Source organism: Natator depressus, chromosome 11 (assembly GCF_965152275.1).
Source record: "Natator depressus isolate rNatDep1 chromosome 11, rNatDep2.hap1, whole genome shotgun sequence".
Lineage (NCBI taxonomy): Eukaryota > Metazoa > Chordata > Testudines > Cheloniidae > Natator > Natator depressus.
This window is the reverse complement of record NC_134244.1, coordinates 50322497-50340779: the sequence shown is the minus strand read 5'-3', so window position 1 is coordinate 50340779 and position 18283 is coordinate 50322497. Positions and strand designations below refer to the sequence as shown.

General features: G+C 41.0%; 1 protein-coding gene and 1 long non-coding RNA gene across 7 annotated transcripts in view; one reads left to right on the top strand and one right to left on the bottom strand.

The window, feature by feature from the left end:
• GULP1 (GULP PTB domain containing engulfment adaptor 1) overlaps positions 1 to 6696 on the bottom strand; it is a 277029-nt gene extending 270333 nt beyond the window's left edge. For 5 of the 6 annotated variants that reach the window (XM_074967752.1, XM_074967757.1, XM_074967751.1 and 2 more), the window contains exon 1: positions 6447 to 6696. The gene's annotated coding sequence lies outside the window, so the exon portion shown is untranslated. The remainder of the gene's footprint in view (positions 1 to 6446) is intronic. The other variant, XM_074967759.1, reaches the window with a different exon arrangement.
• LOC141996058 (uncharacterized) overlaps positions 6183 to 18283 on the top strand; it is a 48733-nt gene continuing 36632 nt past the window's right edge. Inside the window, exons 1-2 of the long non-coding RNA XR_012641472.1 lie at positions 6183 to 6931; positions 10294 to 10430. This is a non-coding gene — a long non-coding RNA (uncharacterized LOC141996058). The remainder of the gene's footprint in view (positions 6932 to 10293; positions 10431 to 18283) is intronic.

The following is an 18283-nucleotide window of genomic DNA, read 5'->3' as shown; positions in this document are numbered from 1 at the left end:
TTAGCCTCTCATGATTATAAAGAAAAGCTTGCAAATGGGACTTGAGGGCACCCACAAGGCTCAAAGGCTAAAAGGCAACTAAAAAATCCAAGATTTACTATTTGACTTTAATCACAAATTTTTTAAGCCAATCATGATTTTTAGGATCGGACTCATGATTTCAAACACCTGTGGCTGGCAATTCTATACACAAGAAGTGCAAGAGACATAATGTAGCAAAATAGTATGGTATATGGAGGGCTAGTCCTAACAAACATTAAAAAGATGGCATTGAGGACATAAAAACTCTTTGTTTATGAATCCTAATATGTTTGGCATGCACATGCCTGAATGCACAGAAGATTACTATAGCATTTCAGGAATAACATCTTTTAAAAAGTAACAGAAGCCAATTGTAGGGTACACTACAGCAAGAGCCATTTTGCATCAGATTTTTTTTTCTATTTTTAAAAAAGCTTCCCATTTATTTCAGTGTAGATTTCTACTAAAAAGTCAGTGGCACAAGGAGATATATAGTTTGGCAAACTGATTTAAAATAAAGTAAAAGCAGGAAGTACTCATTAGGGATGTAGTATTTATTGTAACTTTCAAAGCAATATAAGATGATTATTTGTGTTAAGTAAGCACAAAAGTCAAATGGGTATGCTGGCCAAACGTGCAACTTGTTTGGAAAAGAAATCACGACTAGTTAAGGTCATGCTGAGGTCTTCATTTTTTAAAAAAGGGAACAGGCAATCTCAGGTTATGATAGGTGATATTCAAGAAGGTACACATATTGCTACCCATCTTTACTGATTGACCAAAAACAGGTATTAATCTTTTGCTCCTCTAAGCCTGCCCTCATTCAAACTGAAAATGCTAATCTGAGATCTTGAAAAAAGTTATTAAGAATCCCACAGTCCACTCTGAGCTATTTCACCTTATCTAAAAATAATGCACTGCACAACAATTTGAGTGCATTTTTTAAATTTTCATGTGATTTTATTGCTCTTGAAAAGTGCTGAAGTGACAGCCCTAGAGACAAAATTCATGTATCTAGGCATAGTATGGGAAAAATTCAAGTTGCTCCCATTACCTAGGAACAACAATTACACTTAAATCAATAGTAGAATGCTGGAAATATCAATCTGTTTGGAACGTTAAGAACTTACATTAAGTCAAGTATGTGTGAAAAGCTGGAAGAGGAAATAATATCGAAAATAAAAATACTAGCCCTTTGAACTACTAAAAAGTATTCTTGAAGTTTGTGACTCAATTTTAGTGCCTAAAGAATTCTATAAGACTATAATGCTACTCTGTAAAAACTCCACCTCCTTACTCAACACATATTCTCTTTGCCTGTATTTAGGGTCATATCTGCAGATCTTCACGACAAAAATAAATTTGTATTGTTTGCTACTCCTGTTAAGCCTGCAGAGAGAACAGAGCTATGACTGAATGACATGTAGAGTCTCTCCCAACTTGTGCATCATTACCAGAATTGTTTACTAAGTTCCAATCAGTTCCACCTGTGCAAACTCATTGAAAGCAATTGGGTTGCACAGGTGTCACTGTGATAATAATTTGAAGACAGTGGGGCTGCTCAGATGTAACTGAACCTTGATGATGTATGAGATGAAAAGAACCCAGTTTGACTCTCAGAACCCAGGCTGAATGTACAAAGCTGGCTGTTAGAAAAACATCTTTTCTGCTTACAAAAACTGAGAAGATTGGATACAGAAAGAAACAAACATGGAACCTTAGTGTCTGTTTTCAGAGTAGAACTTCACTTTAAATAACTTCAGGGAACACAAAACCTTCCTCTGCTCTTTTTATTTTTTTTTAAGTCACCTGCATGTGACATTTTTCCTCTACAGAATTAGATCTGTTGTAGTATTCCACTGTTGTCAATAGGAGATAAGTAAGTATATGAACAGAAGACAGTCCATAAAAATCAAAAGTTTTTAAATTTAAGCAAAATAAATATTTTTTCCAAGATAAACACAACTTTTTACTACTTATAACCCAAGCGCAGCTCAACTCCTCTGAAATTATGGCCTACTTTGGACCAGGGCAGATGGGACTGCAATGATCAGACAACAACTTCAGTGACATACACATGAGTAAAATGAGCAGGATTGGACCCCAAGGGCATCAGTTTCTAAAATCCTTAGAGGAAGTATGATTAAGGTGAGAGATATGTGGAGAATGTTGTTAAGCAGTTTGTGTGGGGGCACTGCTTGTGTTATAATAGCAATAATATAGTCTCTGTTCTTTCCTGGGCAATAATCTGATTCCCTCATTGTGATTATCCACTCAAAAATGAGATTACTATTGAGAGAAAGGAGGGTAAGGTTTATTATTGCATAATTTATGCATTGTTATATAAATTCTGTTCTAAAAGCTCAATTCAGAACTTTTTTGGCTCAGGGGATTAGTTGTTACAAACAGAGCCTCTGACGTCTGTCATTCATATCATTTAAATTCAGTTCTGTAGTGACTGGAAATTGTTTCCATCTAAGCATTTACTAGCATTTGTGAAATGAATTAGGTGATATCAGTTCAGTTCTCAGTGGACTGGTATCCATCAGAAAAATCACCAAAACGGGCACTAATTGGCAATCTGGTTGGAAGTGATAGCAGAGAAACCAACAACTGAAATGTTACAGAGAATGAACTAGCCTCTCTCTCTACTTAAATGGTCCCTCCAGATAAAGGTAGAGGCACTTGATACACTCCTAGTTTTAAGTTTTCTTTAATTAGTGTATCTGGTAGTTCTGATTATTTCCTCATGCTATTCATGGACCATCTCTTGGGAGAAAAACTAGTTCCGTAATCAAAGTACACTGGTACTATTAATATTATGATCTCAAATATTTTCACGATTCTTTTGATATTCTGTATTTAGAACTGTATGCTTCAAAATACCTTTATCTTCAATACACGTTATACAGCCCTGTTCTACACTGCAATGCATATATCACTCTGTTTACCTCTAATATTTCATTATATTTTAATGTAATGAAGTTTGAAGAAAAATAGAAAGAATTTTCAAAAAAAAATTAAAGAAATTCTAAGGATTTACAAAACAGATGACTGGATTTTGTAGACCTGTGTTGAAGAACTGACTTTAAACTGTATTGTACACAAAGGAACTTGAAAGAGTACAGAATTGTTGCCACAGGTTGATGAGAACTTATGTGCTTTTACTTGTATAGTATTCAGTATCAACCGGTATATTTAGTTATTCTAAAATAACTATATCAAAATTGGCAAACAGCCTATCACCTGTACCCTTGTCTGATGAAGTGAGCTGTAGCTCACGAAAGCTTATGCTCAAATAAATTGGTTAGTCTCTAAGGTGCCACAAGTACTCCTTTTCTTTTTGCATCAGCCTCATCCTCTTTGATCTCCCAGTATCCGCCTTACCCTCATTAATACTATCTGAAATGCTTCAGGCAATCTACCTTGCCTGCCATTATAACCCTCGTCAGATCCCTCTGCAGGCTTCCAATTGTTGTCCAAAGCAAGTTTAAGACCCTTGTCTTTACTTCCAAAGTGCTCCACAACCTGACTCCAGCTATCTTTTTCCACTGTCTTCCTTCCCCACCTTACTCTGTCCAACGCACACAATCAGCTGCCCCCTTGAGTTCTTCCATCCTGTTACATAGTCCTAAAACCTTAATCCACGGCTCAGATATAATGCATCTCTACCTTTTGATCCTCCAACTCCCTTCTGAAAACACAATTCTTCAAGGAGGCCTATAAACACTAACTTATGCAGCTCATTAACTAATGAACATATGCCCAGAAAAAGAAAAGGCACATACGAAAAAGCACAAAACTAACAAATTGTATTCTTATCACCACTCATATTGCTTTTCATTGTTCCCCTCCTATGTTCCTATGTTTAGATTTTAAACTCTTAATAGTAGTGAAGCATCATTCTATCAGTAGCCTGTTTGACAGGTGTTACTATGAAATCATAATGTAGTTTAGCTTAACCTGGAGAAGAGAAAAAATAGGAGCAATGACACACAGCACCATATGATTACCTTTTCTATGGGCATTGTTTTCATAGTTATTCTTATAAAGAGAGTTGACATCTGATAGTCATTTACATTTACACCACCCTGAGAGTAGAGCATATGTATTTTTATATAAATATATGTACATTTAAAGAATATTTCAGGTCAATTTCATGTATACCATCACATCTGCCCACTACTGCCTTCCTTTCAGAGTCAGACAGACTTCTGAATATGTTCTCAGTTACTTCAATATAGAGAAGACTTTTTTTTTTAGAAGCTTACATACTGGAATCCAACTAGAAGTACTATTTTCCATTTAAATTTAAAAATGTAGTGATAGTTTAAGACAACTGAGTGATTTAAAATAAAGCAGCAACGAGTTTAAGTATCAGCATTGTGGGTTTTTTTTTTTAAATATTAAGGAACAGTCAAAGTAACTGAATTCCTTTTATGACAAATATTCAAGACTACAATTAACCTTTACTGGCCTTTGACTAACTGTTACTACCCTTGGATTAAAATAAGAAAAATGTCCCCTCAGTATTCTCATTTATTAGTAAATCTGCATTGATGTCCCAAAACTTATGTTATTGTTCTTTAGTTGACTAATGACAATCATGGTAATGAGATTAAAGTAAGGGCACAGAAATTATATTGCATTTTACCACATTCTTTTAGAAGAGTGTCATTAAAGGTCACTGTCATCTTTAAGTTTCAAACCCTCTTAGAAATTGAATGTTCTCTCCTTCTCCCTCCCCCAGATTCTGAGCTTGAAGTTTATGCTCAAATATTAGTATAGTCTTCACATTCCTTTCCAATTGACAAGCCCTATTTTATGGGGTTTAAATTAACTTTTCTGTTTTTGTTTAGCTATGTATAGAAAAATCTTCCTCTGCAAACCAATAATGTGTTCATTCATATCAGCAGTGATATCAGCTCATCTCCAAAACATAATTGCTATGGCTAAGCCAGGAGAAGCAAAACAAAACTTTATAGGACCAACAAAAAACAGAGACAATGGCTTTACTATACTTTTTACATTTCTCACTAGAATATAGGGTGTTTGTTTGTTTTGGAAACAGATATTTAGAATTGAGAGGAAGTTTCCCTATCATATCCCAAGTCAAATTTGGAGTCTGAAATTCTTGACAAAGTCCCTACAATTTCAAAGTTGGGGAAGAAAAATAAGATGTTTACCTTAAGTTTTAAAGCAAATATAGTCTAATAAATATTAGAAAAAACCTGATAGATTCTCTTTGGGTGTATTCATTGATATATAGGATTAAAAATCCATAATCATTACTGAATTTCAAAGGTGATCTAAATTTCAGAAGTATATGCAGAGGGACAACGACTGAGGACTTCCCAGCATCTCCTGAAGGCCCTACTGAGAGAAAATTAATTCCAGCACTAGTTTATTTTCTATGCAATCATCACACTGGGAAATATCACATGATTAATTCTAGTGATACAATTCAATACTGACCACCGTGAGAATGTAGCAAAGGGTTTTTTCTCTATATTATTAGAAAAGTCTTCCACACAAAGTATTGTCCTCACCACTCTAAAATCCAAACGTTCATGCCAGACTCCATCAATCCTTTTTCTGTTTCCTAAATCTGGTGCAACAAATGTCGATGTCCCCCTCCCCAATCCCTACCTCCCTCTCGCTCTCTTGCGGGGGGGGGGGGAAAGGGGGGGGAAGGCCATACATCCTAAAACATGGTAAGATGCGCCATCATTGCTAACACTAGCAAACCCTCAAAAGCCAGACGCCTAAGAGGGGAAAGGTGCTTAGGTCGCTACCGCTGTGTCACGTTTTGGAGGGAGGAAGAGGGGGATAATTGGATGCCACTCGTTTCCGATCTTGGACATAACGCAGCGGCGGCTGCAGCGCAAAGCAAACAAGGGAACTGGAAGTTGCGCCGCGAGCGGCTGTGGGGAGGTCGCAGGGCTCATGGCTGGGTGCCCCAGGCGGAGGGGGACCAGCCCCCGGGCCGCCAGCCCCGCGCTCGCTCAACCTAAAAAAGTTTCCCCGGGACGCCGAGGCTGCCCCGCGCCCGCTCGCGACACCCAGGCGCGCGCGCGCTCGCCCCAGCATCACTCCAGCCGCCGCGCTCGGCGGGCTGCCCCGGTCCCTCGCCAAACCGCGCTCGGGCGCCGCAGCCCCGGGAGCAGCCCCACGATCCCCCGTGCCCGGCCTGCGCCCGGCAAGCGCCGCGGGGCGCCTCCCCTTGCCTGCGGCGGCTGGCCGCGGCGAGGGATGAAAGAGCCGCCGCCAACGCCGAAAGTCCTGCCTGGGGCGTCAAACTCCTGCGGACTTGCCGGGGAGTTTGGCCGGAGGGAGCGGGCACCGCGGGGCTGAGTCCCACGCGCGCCGCAGGCAGCCGCTCCCCGCAGCCGCCCGAAGGAAGGAAGGAAGGAAGCGCGGGGTACCTGGCGGAGAGATGGAGGGTGGCAGCCGGGGCCGGCCCCTGTGAGACACCCAGAGAAAGAAGCGGCTCCGCGAGCGCCCGCCTCAGCCTCAGCTCCCGGCTCAGCCACCGAGAAAGTTTCCTGACGTCAGGCTGGGCTTCCTCCCGCCTCCCCTCCCACCATTGATCTGCCGGAGCCGGCGCTTCGCTGCTCCCGGGCTCCCTCTGGCTCACGCCGGCTTGCTACAGCGGGAGGTGGCCTGGCTCGTCGGCAGTCTGAGCGCGTCCGCGCCCCCCTCCCCGCGTTCGCTCGCTCGCTCAGCGCCCGGCCAGGCGCCTGGGACTTTGCCCCGGAGGTGGCTGAGAACAAGGGGAATGATTCCCCCCCACCCGCGGCAGCTTCGCTCCTCAGGAGACCCCGCTCTGGAGGTAGCGCGCACACCAGGGCCAGCCCAGGGCTTGAGCTTGACTACAACACGCATTACAGGAGGAAAGAACGTGCCAGAGGTAATAGAAGCACCTAAACTGCCTTAAACAACCATAGCGAGTCTGGCAGCGGGCTGCATTCCTGGAGAAATCTGCTATGGGGGCGGGGGGGAAATGCAGATTCTGGGGTATGCATTCCCAGGGACGGGGTAAGAGTAACTAGGCACAACCCCCGCCTGATTGGGGTCCCCAGCTGTGAAGTCATGGGGTGGCATAAGTGATGTGAGCAGGGGTCATCAAAGAGCACCTGTACAAATACAGCTGGGGAGAAGAGGCAGTAGCTCAGCAGGCTTCTACCTTAGGTAGTGTATGAATGCCTTCCCCCTCCAGTGACCTCTTGCCACTGCCATTCATGTGGGTCTTTGAGCATGAGGCTGGCAGTCTTGCCAGTCTCCAACAAGCGGAGAGCTCTGGCAGAGGACATTGCCATAAGGCTGCATGTAAGAGGGATGGCAGCTACCCTCATAATCCTGCTTGGAATGGTGCACCTACTACCACTGAAGGTGAGGGTGCTGTGTGCATGTGGTGGAGAGCCCTGTGAGAAGCAACCACCCACCCAGGTTTAGAGCCCTATGGTAGGGTGGCAGGAAGTCTTCTCCCATAGGAATCTCACTGGACTGGCAGGAGGAGAACCGCTTACAGAGGACATGCTGCTCATGTTGGCAGGGGACTCTCTCCTCCCAGATGGAACGCAGCCTGGCCAGAGACAGGAAACAGCAGACTAGTTGCACATCAGGGAAAAGAGAGAACCACTGACTCACTGAAGGGGTGGCAGCGGAGCCCTTGTCATCCCACAATAGGGCTTGTGTGTGGGTGGTACCACTATACCAAGCAAAGTCAAGGCCATATTGAGATCAGGTCTATAGGAGCCCCCGATTGGATAGGTGTAGGGTCTCACATTGCCTTACTCCAGCTGTGCGTTGGGAAAAATCTTCTGGGGGCAGAAGGAAGTGAGAAAGGGGAAGAGGAAGCAGGTTGAGGGACAGAACGTTCAGGAGGCAGTCTACTAGTGGGCTGCGTGATGTAGGACATGCATTAATTGAGGATGCCTGCTCTGGGCGTGTTGTTTAGAGAGTACATCTAGTGGAAAGTACACATCCACAATTGGTCAATTTGATCTTTAAGAGTACCGATGGATTCCTTGCTGTCTCTGAGCTCTCACAGAGAAACATTACTCATGGATAATGCTCATCTCCAGTGGGCTATTCTAGAGATAATGATCTGGTTTCAGTTATTCACACCTTTGACACTTGTTTGCCGGACTCCCACAATGCAATATACCTGGGCATGGTGCCTTTAGCACTTAGGAAACTCCAACTAGTACAGAACACTACACCATATCTTCTCAGCACCAAAGGCTACCGCAAACACATCAGACTTTGCCTCCGCTCTTTATGATGGCGTCCCATAGAATTTCTAAGCAAAATCAAGATCCGAGACCTTATCTTCAAGGTGATCCACAGGCTGGATCCAGGGTATCTAAAAAACTGCCTAAAGCTCTAGGATGAAGTCTGTGGTCAACAACGCTGCTCCTCCGGGCACAATTAAACTCTCTACAATAAGGGTAAAGAGCACCATTGGAAGAGCCAGAACTTTCTCAGGGCCAATCTGAAACCATGGAATGAACTCCCTCAAGAATTCAGGACCTTCACAAACCTCACCACCTTCTGCTCAAAGTGCAGGGCACATTTATTTGTCCTTGCCTTCTAAAACACGTGTGTGTTTGTGTGTGTGTGTATATATATATATATATATATATATATATATAAAAAATATAAACACACACACACGAACCCTACCAAAACAAGACACTGCATACACTTCTCTGCCTGGAAAGAGGATGAGAGAACAAACACCACATGATAGATGTGTAGTTATATTTAATACCCTACTGGAAGGTGTTCAGGAACTATATTAATGAGCACAGTATAAAAACCTCTATTGAATAAATGTTTTGAGGAAATCTGTGATGAGGGATAGAAGTCTTCTGGTTAGGGGACATGCATTCCCTCTTATTCTGGCACTGGGAGATTCAAGTTAGGGGATATATATTCCTTGTTAAAGTGTGCTGTAGGGACACAGACCCTTTAAGTTCAAGTATTTCAATGAAAGTCATGGGGATTGCAGGTTAAGGACCATCTATTCCCTGTGGAAGGACAAGAAACCCATCTCTTTCATGTTCCATTTATCCCGTGTCATTCTGCCATGGTGATGCCAGTAAGGGGACATGCACTCGCTTTGGAAACACAGGAAACTCATCTGTCATTCCTACTCCTGATTTTCCATAGCAGAGCACCAGAGTAATAGCAGCGTTTCATTTTCATTATTCAACAGACAAACCTTGAGAGTGGCCATTTAGATAGCAGAGCAAGACATGTCACTGAAATCAGAGCAAAGTTTTTTTAAGCAAAGTTAAGAGACATTGTAGTTGGTGCTGCCTCACACACGGGCTTGCTAGATGACCTCTCTCAAGGTCACTTTCAGCCCCCCAATTCTATGATTATTCAGAAAGATTGAGGTTGTGTCATGATAGACAGATCATGACAAAAAAACCCAAAGGATACAAGTCAAACATGGGTTTTTAACTGTAAGCCACACAAAAATATGTATTCATAGAAAGTGTATTATATGAAAAACAGCTATAAATGAGGTCATTCAATGTGAACATCCACATATTCAGATTAATCTGTTAACTTTAATCTTTGATTATAGGTAGATAAATGTTGACCACTAATATCTTCAATAGTAACATCAGACAAACATGATCACTGATATGCACTAGTACCTGGAAACAAGGCTGAGGCTGAAAACGATAGTCAGATTAATTAGTGTGATTAATTTTTCCATTGATTTGCAAACACAAAATATTGCCTCCAAAATTTGGATGCTAAAATGAACCAAATTCTCACAGTGGTCTCTACTGCAGGGTACAGATATCAAGTTCCTGAAAATTCCAGTTGAATTATGTTCCTAAAGAAGAAAAACAAACAAGCATCAGCATAATTTTACATTTTCAAAATGTGTACATTTGAATGTGGGCAGTCTGTAAGTAAACCAGGAGACTGTTGCACAGAATCATTTTGTACAAAGTCCCTACAATGGTAACAATCAGTCTGCCTAAATCCCAGCCAAAGGGGAAACATACCAAAATGAATATACAAAGAGGGAAGGAAAATGGAGGGAGGATGGAATGCCTATTTGGATTCCCAACGTGCATCACTTTCACGGCTGTGTTTTTGTGCATGATGACTTTTTAGCATCGGGAGTTACACCCACCTTAAGGATTTATATGAAAAGTCTAGAAAGAAAAACAGCCCTCTTACAATAATAGAAAGGTGGAAGGATGCATAATGAATGACTGAAATTTCTCATTTCATCCACAGCTGACTTTTCTTTTGAGAGGCAAAAATGCTGATGAGCTCTAGCGTTCCTGCTGGATCACACAGGCGGTGCTGGGTGTTGTGGTGTCGCTGTTGCTGACAGCCCGTCACCTGCATGTGCATGAAGTACTACTGGCACAGTCAGTACCAACATCTTGTTAACAGTCTAGTTGACAGCCCATTATATATATATCTCCTATTCTGTTCATGTCTGTCCAACTGTGGCCAGATGGTGGGGGGGGGGGGAATTATGAAGTCCATATAGGATTGCAGAAAAAAGAAAAGTATTTCCTCATAGCTGGCACGGAAGTATTTTAATACAATGATATTTTGAAGGGGTTTTTTAATTGCTTTAAATATTTAGGGTTTGTTTTGTTTTTTTTTAATAGTGTGTTTGTTTCCTGAGGTAAAGAGCCAACTCCTGCACTCCATACTCGGGCAAAACTACCATCAGTTTCAACAAAAGAGTATGGTCTTATATTTAGCTTTTCAAAATGAACAGTACAAGCTGACTTGTGACATGTGTTGCCTAAGACAAACAATCTTAAATTGGTTCAATAAGTATACTACATATATATATATATATATATATATATATATATAATTTTGATAATACTAGCTCAACCACTCTCAAGTTAAGAAATGTAAGTTCAAAGTTTTGATCTACCTTATTTCTTGTTTTGCAAAGTCATGTACATCTTTACGTGTTTATGTTTTATAAAATAAAACTTCAGTAGGCTTTTTTTTTTTTAAGCTAAGACAAATAAAGGTTAGCAGCTCATCAATCTCAATAGCAAAGCAAAAGTGCATGCAGGATGAATGGAAGACATTTCTAGCAAGGAAATAGATTTTAGTTTTACATTTCCAAGGCTATTTACACAAGAAGTGAAAATTTTATTAAGGGTATTCAGAAATACTGTTACTGTGCCATTATATGCAAATACCATTCAGCATCAGAGATGGTTTCAAGTAAAATGAGATCCAGATTTAATGAAAATGACAAGATTTTGTCCCAACTTCACTCAGTGATATTGAATGGGGTCAGAGTATAATTTGTCCTAAAATTGTTAGTAATAACACAATACCATTTTGAGTACAATAAAATAGTTTCCTAAACATTGATACCCATCAAAACATTTTCAGTGCTCCTTCCATAGGCAACTGTGTTTCCCATTAAAATGTAGATGTTTTATATTAAAATCTGGGCGGGTGGAAAGAAGAAGGAATCTCTGTATGGGAATCTTTGGTTTTCTGGTTTCTGTAGGATATTTTCCTTATGAGAATCTCTATTTTAGTATATAATTAAGAGGAATGTAATATAAATCTATTTTCAACTACATCTTATGCATATTCTTTGGAGGGAATAAGAGAGAAGTGTCATAATACATGGCTTCTTATCATTTGTTTCTTCCTTGAGAGAGAGTTTTTTCCCAGCACGAAGACAACCAGTAGAACAGGATGAGGTTTAAGAGATTGAAAGTAGAGCAGAGGTACAAGAAGTACAGAAGTAGTCCCTCTTCTTCATAATTGTTTGCATATGTGATTCACCAAAGGCCTGAACATGTTTAAAAGGAAGAATATCCTGAGTCAATATAATAACGGTTTCACAGGTCCATTGAAGCCTTAATCCAGCCTGCACTCTGCAAAACTGGACTCTGGGTGTTGAATGTAGCAGAGAGGATGAATGAAGAATCAGCCAAACAAAAGAAATCAGGGGAGAAATCTATAGAGATAGAGAGTGTGGCGTTCATAGTTACATTAATACAAGGAGATTAAGGAGGAAAGCAAATGAGTCTTGTACCAATGATGAGGTCCAAGAGATGCCACCCTTATGTTGAATTGTACCTCCACCCTCAAGGGGTCTAAGGAGAATTGCCCAACATCACTTTCTGAAATGCTCAACAAGGAAGGACCAGAAATCCAAGGGAAGCCCTTTCATTCCTGCCATAGTCTGCAGATGAGTCAACACCATGTTGTGATCAATGGTGACAAAAGCAAGTGATAGGTCTAAGAATATCAGCGTAAACATGCTGGGGCTGATGATTCTCATTTAAGCTTAGGCAATGTCATGGGGTCACTGCCCAATCAAGGTACGATCCAGGCTCCTCTCCTTCTGACTTTGCTTTTTTAAATTTTCTCCATAAGAGAAATTAGATACAGAATGTTCTCTATCCCACCTAGGCTTCATAAAGCTTTATACCATGTCCTCACAATAAACAAAGTCTTTCACCCTCCGTGCACTTGCTGTAGGGTTTTCCAGGATTCTCAATCACTCTTTCATCCTTGTTCTGACCGTGGTTCTGGGGAGCCATTACAGGAGTCTTCACTTTCCCCTATAGTTCCTTCTCCCCAGCCTACCCTGGACTCCTGCCAGAGCCTTTCCATCCTCTAGCAGTTTTCTTTCATTTTGTCTTTATTGAGCATCCCCACTGATCTTTATAGGGGCCAACTGTCCCTCATTACACCTGATGGGCACTGGCTAATTAGTCCTAGGTAAGCTGAACCACTCACTCTTTAAAGGAGCCAGGCTCACATGTGACAGGTGCCTTTACATTACTCTGGCAGTGTAATAGGGGATTTAAGGCCCCCTTACACTGCCACAGAGGTGTAAAAGGACCTAAGTGTAACTGCGAATCAGGTCCCCAGACTGATTTAGTATGAATCAAGCCTTATAAATTAATAATTAGATCATTTATCAATGCCATCAGTGCAGTCTCTGTTTGGTACTCAGGTTGACACAGGTGAAACAAATCTGAGGCATCTACACACTCTAGTTATTTTGCCAAAAACTCAAGAATGGAATATTGGATAATTGTTAACCAGATTGTCAGGGCAAGTGTTGAGCAAAGGGCAATCACTTAATGTTATAACATCTGAATTTCTACTATTTGTTTACAATAAATAAAAAAAAAAGTTGGGCAAAGGAGTATGATCTAATTTGATTCAGGGGGGAATGTAGTCATGCTTCAAAGCGTGAAGGGTTATTGACATAGAAGTCACAAATGCTTTTCTCTCATTGTGCCTCCTCTTTTGTATTCCATTGGTTAAATGATTCTTGCTGACAGTAGCATGTTGTAATCTCATGTCAAAAGCCTGTAACATCAGAGTTGCTAACACAACTGTCTCCACTGTCCAGTCTAACTAGATTAACTGGGGAATAAGACAAGCACTGGGAGAGATTTCATGCCTTATTACAGATGGCCAATGGGCAAAGCAAATTTTCAGAAAAACTCATTTTTGTTTTTGTCAGCTTTTCATGGAGAGCTTTTCCCCCAAACCAGCTCTAGTGAAAAGTAATTAAGATCATATTCAGTTAAAGGAAAAAGGAAAGAACTATATTTGTATGTGTGTACAAAGATTTGATGAATGCTCTGAACATGCATTTCTTGAACAATTAGAAATATAGCATTGTTTTAAAATTTATAGTTAGGGCCTTATTTTCATTAATCAGGCATGCATTAATGTGTTCTATTTAAGTATAAAATTAGATGAGTTTTGTAGTATGTATGCATGCAAGGTATCCAAAAGTTACTACAAAATATATTCAAAATAGACATGCAGTTGCACATGCACAGCTGTCCACAGACTGTACTGCTGATAACTTATCTTGATCCTGCTCCCATCAAAGTCAGTGGACTTTCAGTAAGAGAAGACTCAGACTTTTGGCTGTTATTCTGGTTAATTTATTGCTAGAAGTGATAATTATATTGAAAACAAAAAGTTCAACACTTTTTAAGAGAATAAAAGCAAACAGTATTAAATATAAATTTTTTGTAATATGAATTGTTGTCTTTCAAGTGGTCTAGTTGCGTGAAAGTATGTTGTACAGAAAGGTCCCCCCCACCCCCAAATGCTAAAAATGACTTCTGTATATTATGACTAAGAACTTAAATGTTATGGCCCAAACAACTCAGGTCAAAAAATTTCAAAGAATGGACACTTAAGTGTTTTAGGTGCCTCATTTGAGACCCTTATGGCCTGATTATGAGAGGTGCAGAGGATCCACAGTTCCCATTAATGTTAGTTGGAGCTGTGGATCTTTAACACCTCTTGAAATGAGGCCTCGGATGTCTCAAGTTGGGCATCCACTTTTGAACATTTGTCTCCCTGTAATCCCCAATTTGCTTTCCACACATTTCAGAGCAATGTTTAGTAGAAAGACCCAGACGCTAACCCTGAAGTTAGTTCCTTTACGACACAGACATTGGCAGAGAAACATTAGAAATCATTGTGCCTGACCATACCTACTGTACATATGGACACCATCAGTTTTTAAAGCCAAGTCTTTGCTAGTGATAATCACAAATATTTATCCAAAATGTCTAAGCCAAAAAACAGTTATTCTTAGCATAAACTGAAAATGTATACAAAAGTATATTTTTAAATATTCCCTCAATACACAACCTATATTCAACAAAACCATGAAAACTTTGTAGTTCCAATTCAGCTCCCATGGAATGCAAAGGGTGATGGATGAGGCCCTATTATTTACAAATTCCTTATACATATAGAGAAATCAGACATTTAGATAGGCTACAACGATGCAACTACAATCCATCGGTGATCTTCCTGAAAACACCATCCTGGCCACTATGGATGTAGAAGCCCTCTACACCAACATTCCACACAAAGATGGACCACAAGCCGTCAGGAACAGTATCCCCGATAATGCCACGGCAAACCTGGTGGCTGAACCTTGTGACTTTGTCCTCACCCATAACTATTTCACATTTGGGGACAATGTATACCTTCAAATCAGCGGCACTGCTATGGATACCCGCATGGCCTCACAGTATGCCAACATTTTTATGGCTGACTCAGAACAATGCTTCCTCAGCTCTCGTCCCCTAACGCCCCTACTCTACTTGTGCTACATTGATGACATCTTCATCATCTGGATCCATGGAAAAGAAACCTTTCAGGAATTCCACCATGATTTCAACAATTTCCATCCCACCATCAACCTCAGCCTGGACCAGTCCACACAAGAGATCCACTTCCTGGACACTATGGTGCTAATAAGCGATGGTCACATAAACACCATCCTATACCGGAAACCTACTGACCGCTATACTTACCTACATCCCTCCAGCTTTCATCCAGACCACACCACACGATCCATCGTCTACAGCCAAGCTCTACAATACAACCACATTTGCTCCAACCCCTCAGACAGAGACAAACACCTACAAGATCTCTATCAAGCGTTCTTACAACTACAATACCCACCTGCTGAAGTGAAGGAACAGATTGACAGAGCCAGAAGAGTACCCAGAAGTCACCTACTACAGGACAGGCCCAACAAAGAAAATAACAGAACGCCACTAGCCATCACCTTCAGCCCCCAACTAAAACCTCTCCAATGCATCATCAGGGATCTACAACCTATCCTGAAGGACAACCCATAACTCTCACAGATCTTGGGAGACAGGCCAGTCCTTGCTTACAGACAGCCCTCCAACCTGAAGCAAATACTCACCAGCAACCACACACCACACAACAAAAACACTAACCCAGGAACCTATCCTTGCAACAAAGCCAGTTGCCAACTGTGTCCACATATCTATTCAGGGAACACCATCATAGTGCCTAATCACATCAGCCACACTATCAGAGGCTCATTCACCTGCGCATCTACCAATGTGACATATGCCATCATGTGCCAGCAATGCCCCTCTGCCATGTACATTGGCCAAACTGGACAGTCTCTACGTAAAAGAATAAATGGACACAAATCAGACATCAAGAATTATAACATTCAAAAACCAGTCGGAGAACACTTAAATCTCTTTGGTCACTCAATTACAGACCTAAAAGTTGCCATTCTTCAACAAAAAAACTTCAAAAACAGACTCCAATGAGAGACTGCTGAATTGGAATTAATTTGCAAACTGGATACAATTAACTTAGGCTTGAATAAAGACTGGGAGTGGATGTGTCATTACACAAAGTAAAACTATTTCCCCTTGTATATTTCCCCCCCTCCTGTTCCTCACATGTTCTTGTCAACTGCTGGAAATGGCCCACCTTGATTATCACTACAAAAGATTCCCACCCGCCCCCGCTCTCCTGCTGGTAATAGCTCACCTTTCCTGATCACTCTTGTTACAGTCTGTATGGTAACACCCATTGTTTCATGTTCTCTGTGTATATAAAATCTTCCCAGTGTATTTTCCACTGTATGCATCCGATGAAGTGAGCTGTAGCTCACGAAAGCTTATGCTCAGATAAATGTTAGTCTCTAAGGTGCCACAAGTACTCCTTTTCTTTTAACAATGCTTTTGTTGCCTAAGTTTTTGATGGGCTTCTGAGATGTGTTAGAAAGAAAAGGGGGAGGGATAGCTCAGTGGTTTGAGCATTGGCCTGCTAAACGCATTGTGAGTTCAATCCTTGAGGGGGCCATTTAGGGATCTGGGGCAAAAATTGGGGATTGGTCCTGCTTTGAGCAGGGGGTTGGACTAGATATATCATCTCCTGAGGTCCCTTCCAACCCTGATATTCTATGGTCTATGGTTCTATGGTTTATGAGCTTTGAGAAAACTAGTCCTCTGCCATAAACAATACCATGTTCCTCAACAGTTAAATTAGTAACTAATATCTTCAAAAGGTATTTAATAAAATAATTCAGGGAAGAACAAGCAAAAGCCAAAAATCTCTTAGAGACCTTTACTCAAGGCCAAATGAATATTTTAAGTGCATATTTTGAGAGCCAGTCATTTCTTTATTTTCTATTGCTTCTCCTCCTTATGCAAGATGCACTGGAGTAAATGTACATTTATCTGCATTTTAGAATGTTTTAATATTTCACATTATATGCGGTAAACCTAGAGACATATAAATCATGCCCTGGGTGGTACACAAGTGATACATTTAATATGTTAGTATCAGTTGATATATTTTCTTCATATAATGTAAAGCTGAAAAATGACAAGAGGAAAAGGGAATTTGCCCGGCTGTGGAAAGCTACAACACGGATATGAATGTGCAATATAGCAATTAATATTGAAACAGAAAGAACTGAATATTAGAAAAGAAATAAATAAAAATTATAAAACCTACAATTGAGATCTGTATGGCAAAGAAAATATACATGTTTACAGCTTCCGTGTATTTTTGAACACTAAGTTTTGTAGAGTAATTATCTAGCTGAGTGGTGTTCTGAAGAAATGAACACTCTTCAGTTGTAGTCATATATGGAGTCATTGGTTAGGACATTCATCTTGTTTTATTTAATTACTTTGACACAGAAGTAATGAGAAGTTTTGTTTTTGATGTTCAGCTTCCATAGAAGAACTTTCTGTTTAGGTGTTCAACCAAATGCTAAATGATAACATGAGAACATGCATCCTGTGGTATTGATTTAGAATCAAAGGGCACAAAGAGTCAAAGGCATTAAGTGACCCTGTGTGGTGAATGGGGATCCCTTGAGTTCCTACTTCACTGTGGTTTGGGTTACTTCCCTTCTCTGGCACTCACAGCATCCTTCCCCTGCTCGGGGTATAGAAGAGTGTCTCTAACCAAGTTGAACCAACCCACCAACAAAAACAAGGGGAGGGCAGGATCAAAGTAAAGAAAGGGGGGAGGGGTGCTCAAGCTTTTGGGTAGTCACTTGGTTACCTCTTTAAAAAGCATATAGACTAAGCTGGGCCCTAGAGTTCGGATTGGGGCTAGCATCTATCCTTAGACTCCCGCACCCCCTTTTTGTGCCTAGTCCAGGCTGTCTTGGGGCAGCAGGGTCCATGGCTCTCTCTCTCTTCACTGATCTAATTGCTGTAACCAGCTGTCCCTGAAGCACAGCAGTCTTCCCCTAGTTACCACCTCTTCCCTTTTTAATTTCCTCCCTCCTGGCAGAGCAAGCCTTGCAGGTATGCCTGGATAGCACTGGCTGAAGAGCTCATTAGCTCCCTCCTTAACCGGATAAGGACATGCCTCCTCACACCTTGTCACTGTCCAACTTTAAACTGCTGGAAACATTATTTGGGATTTGTATAAA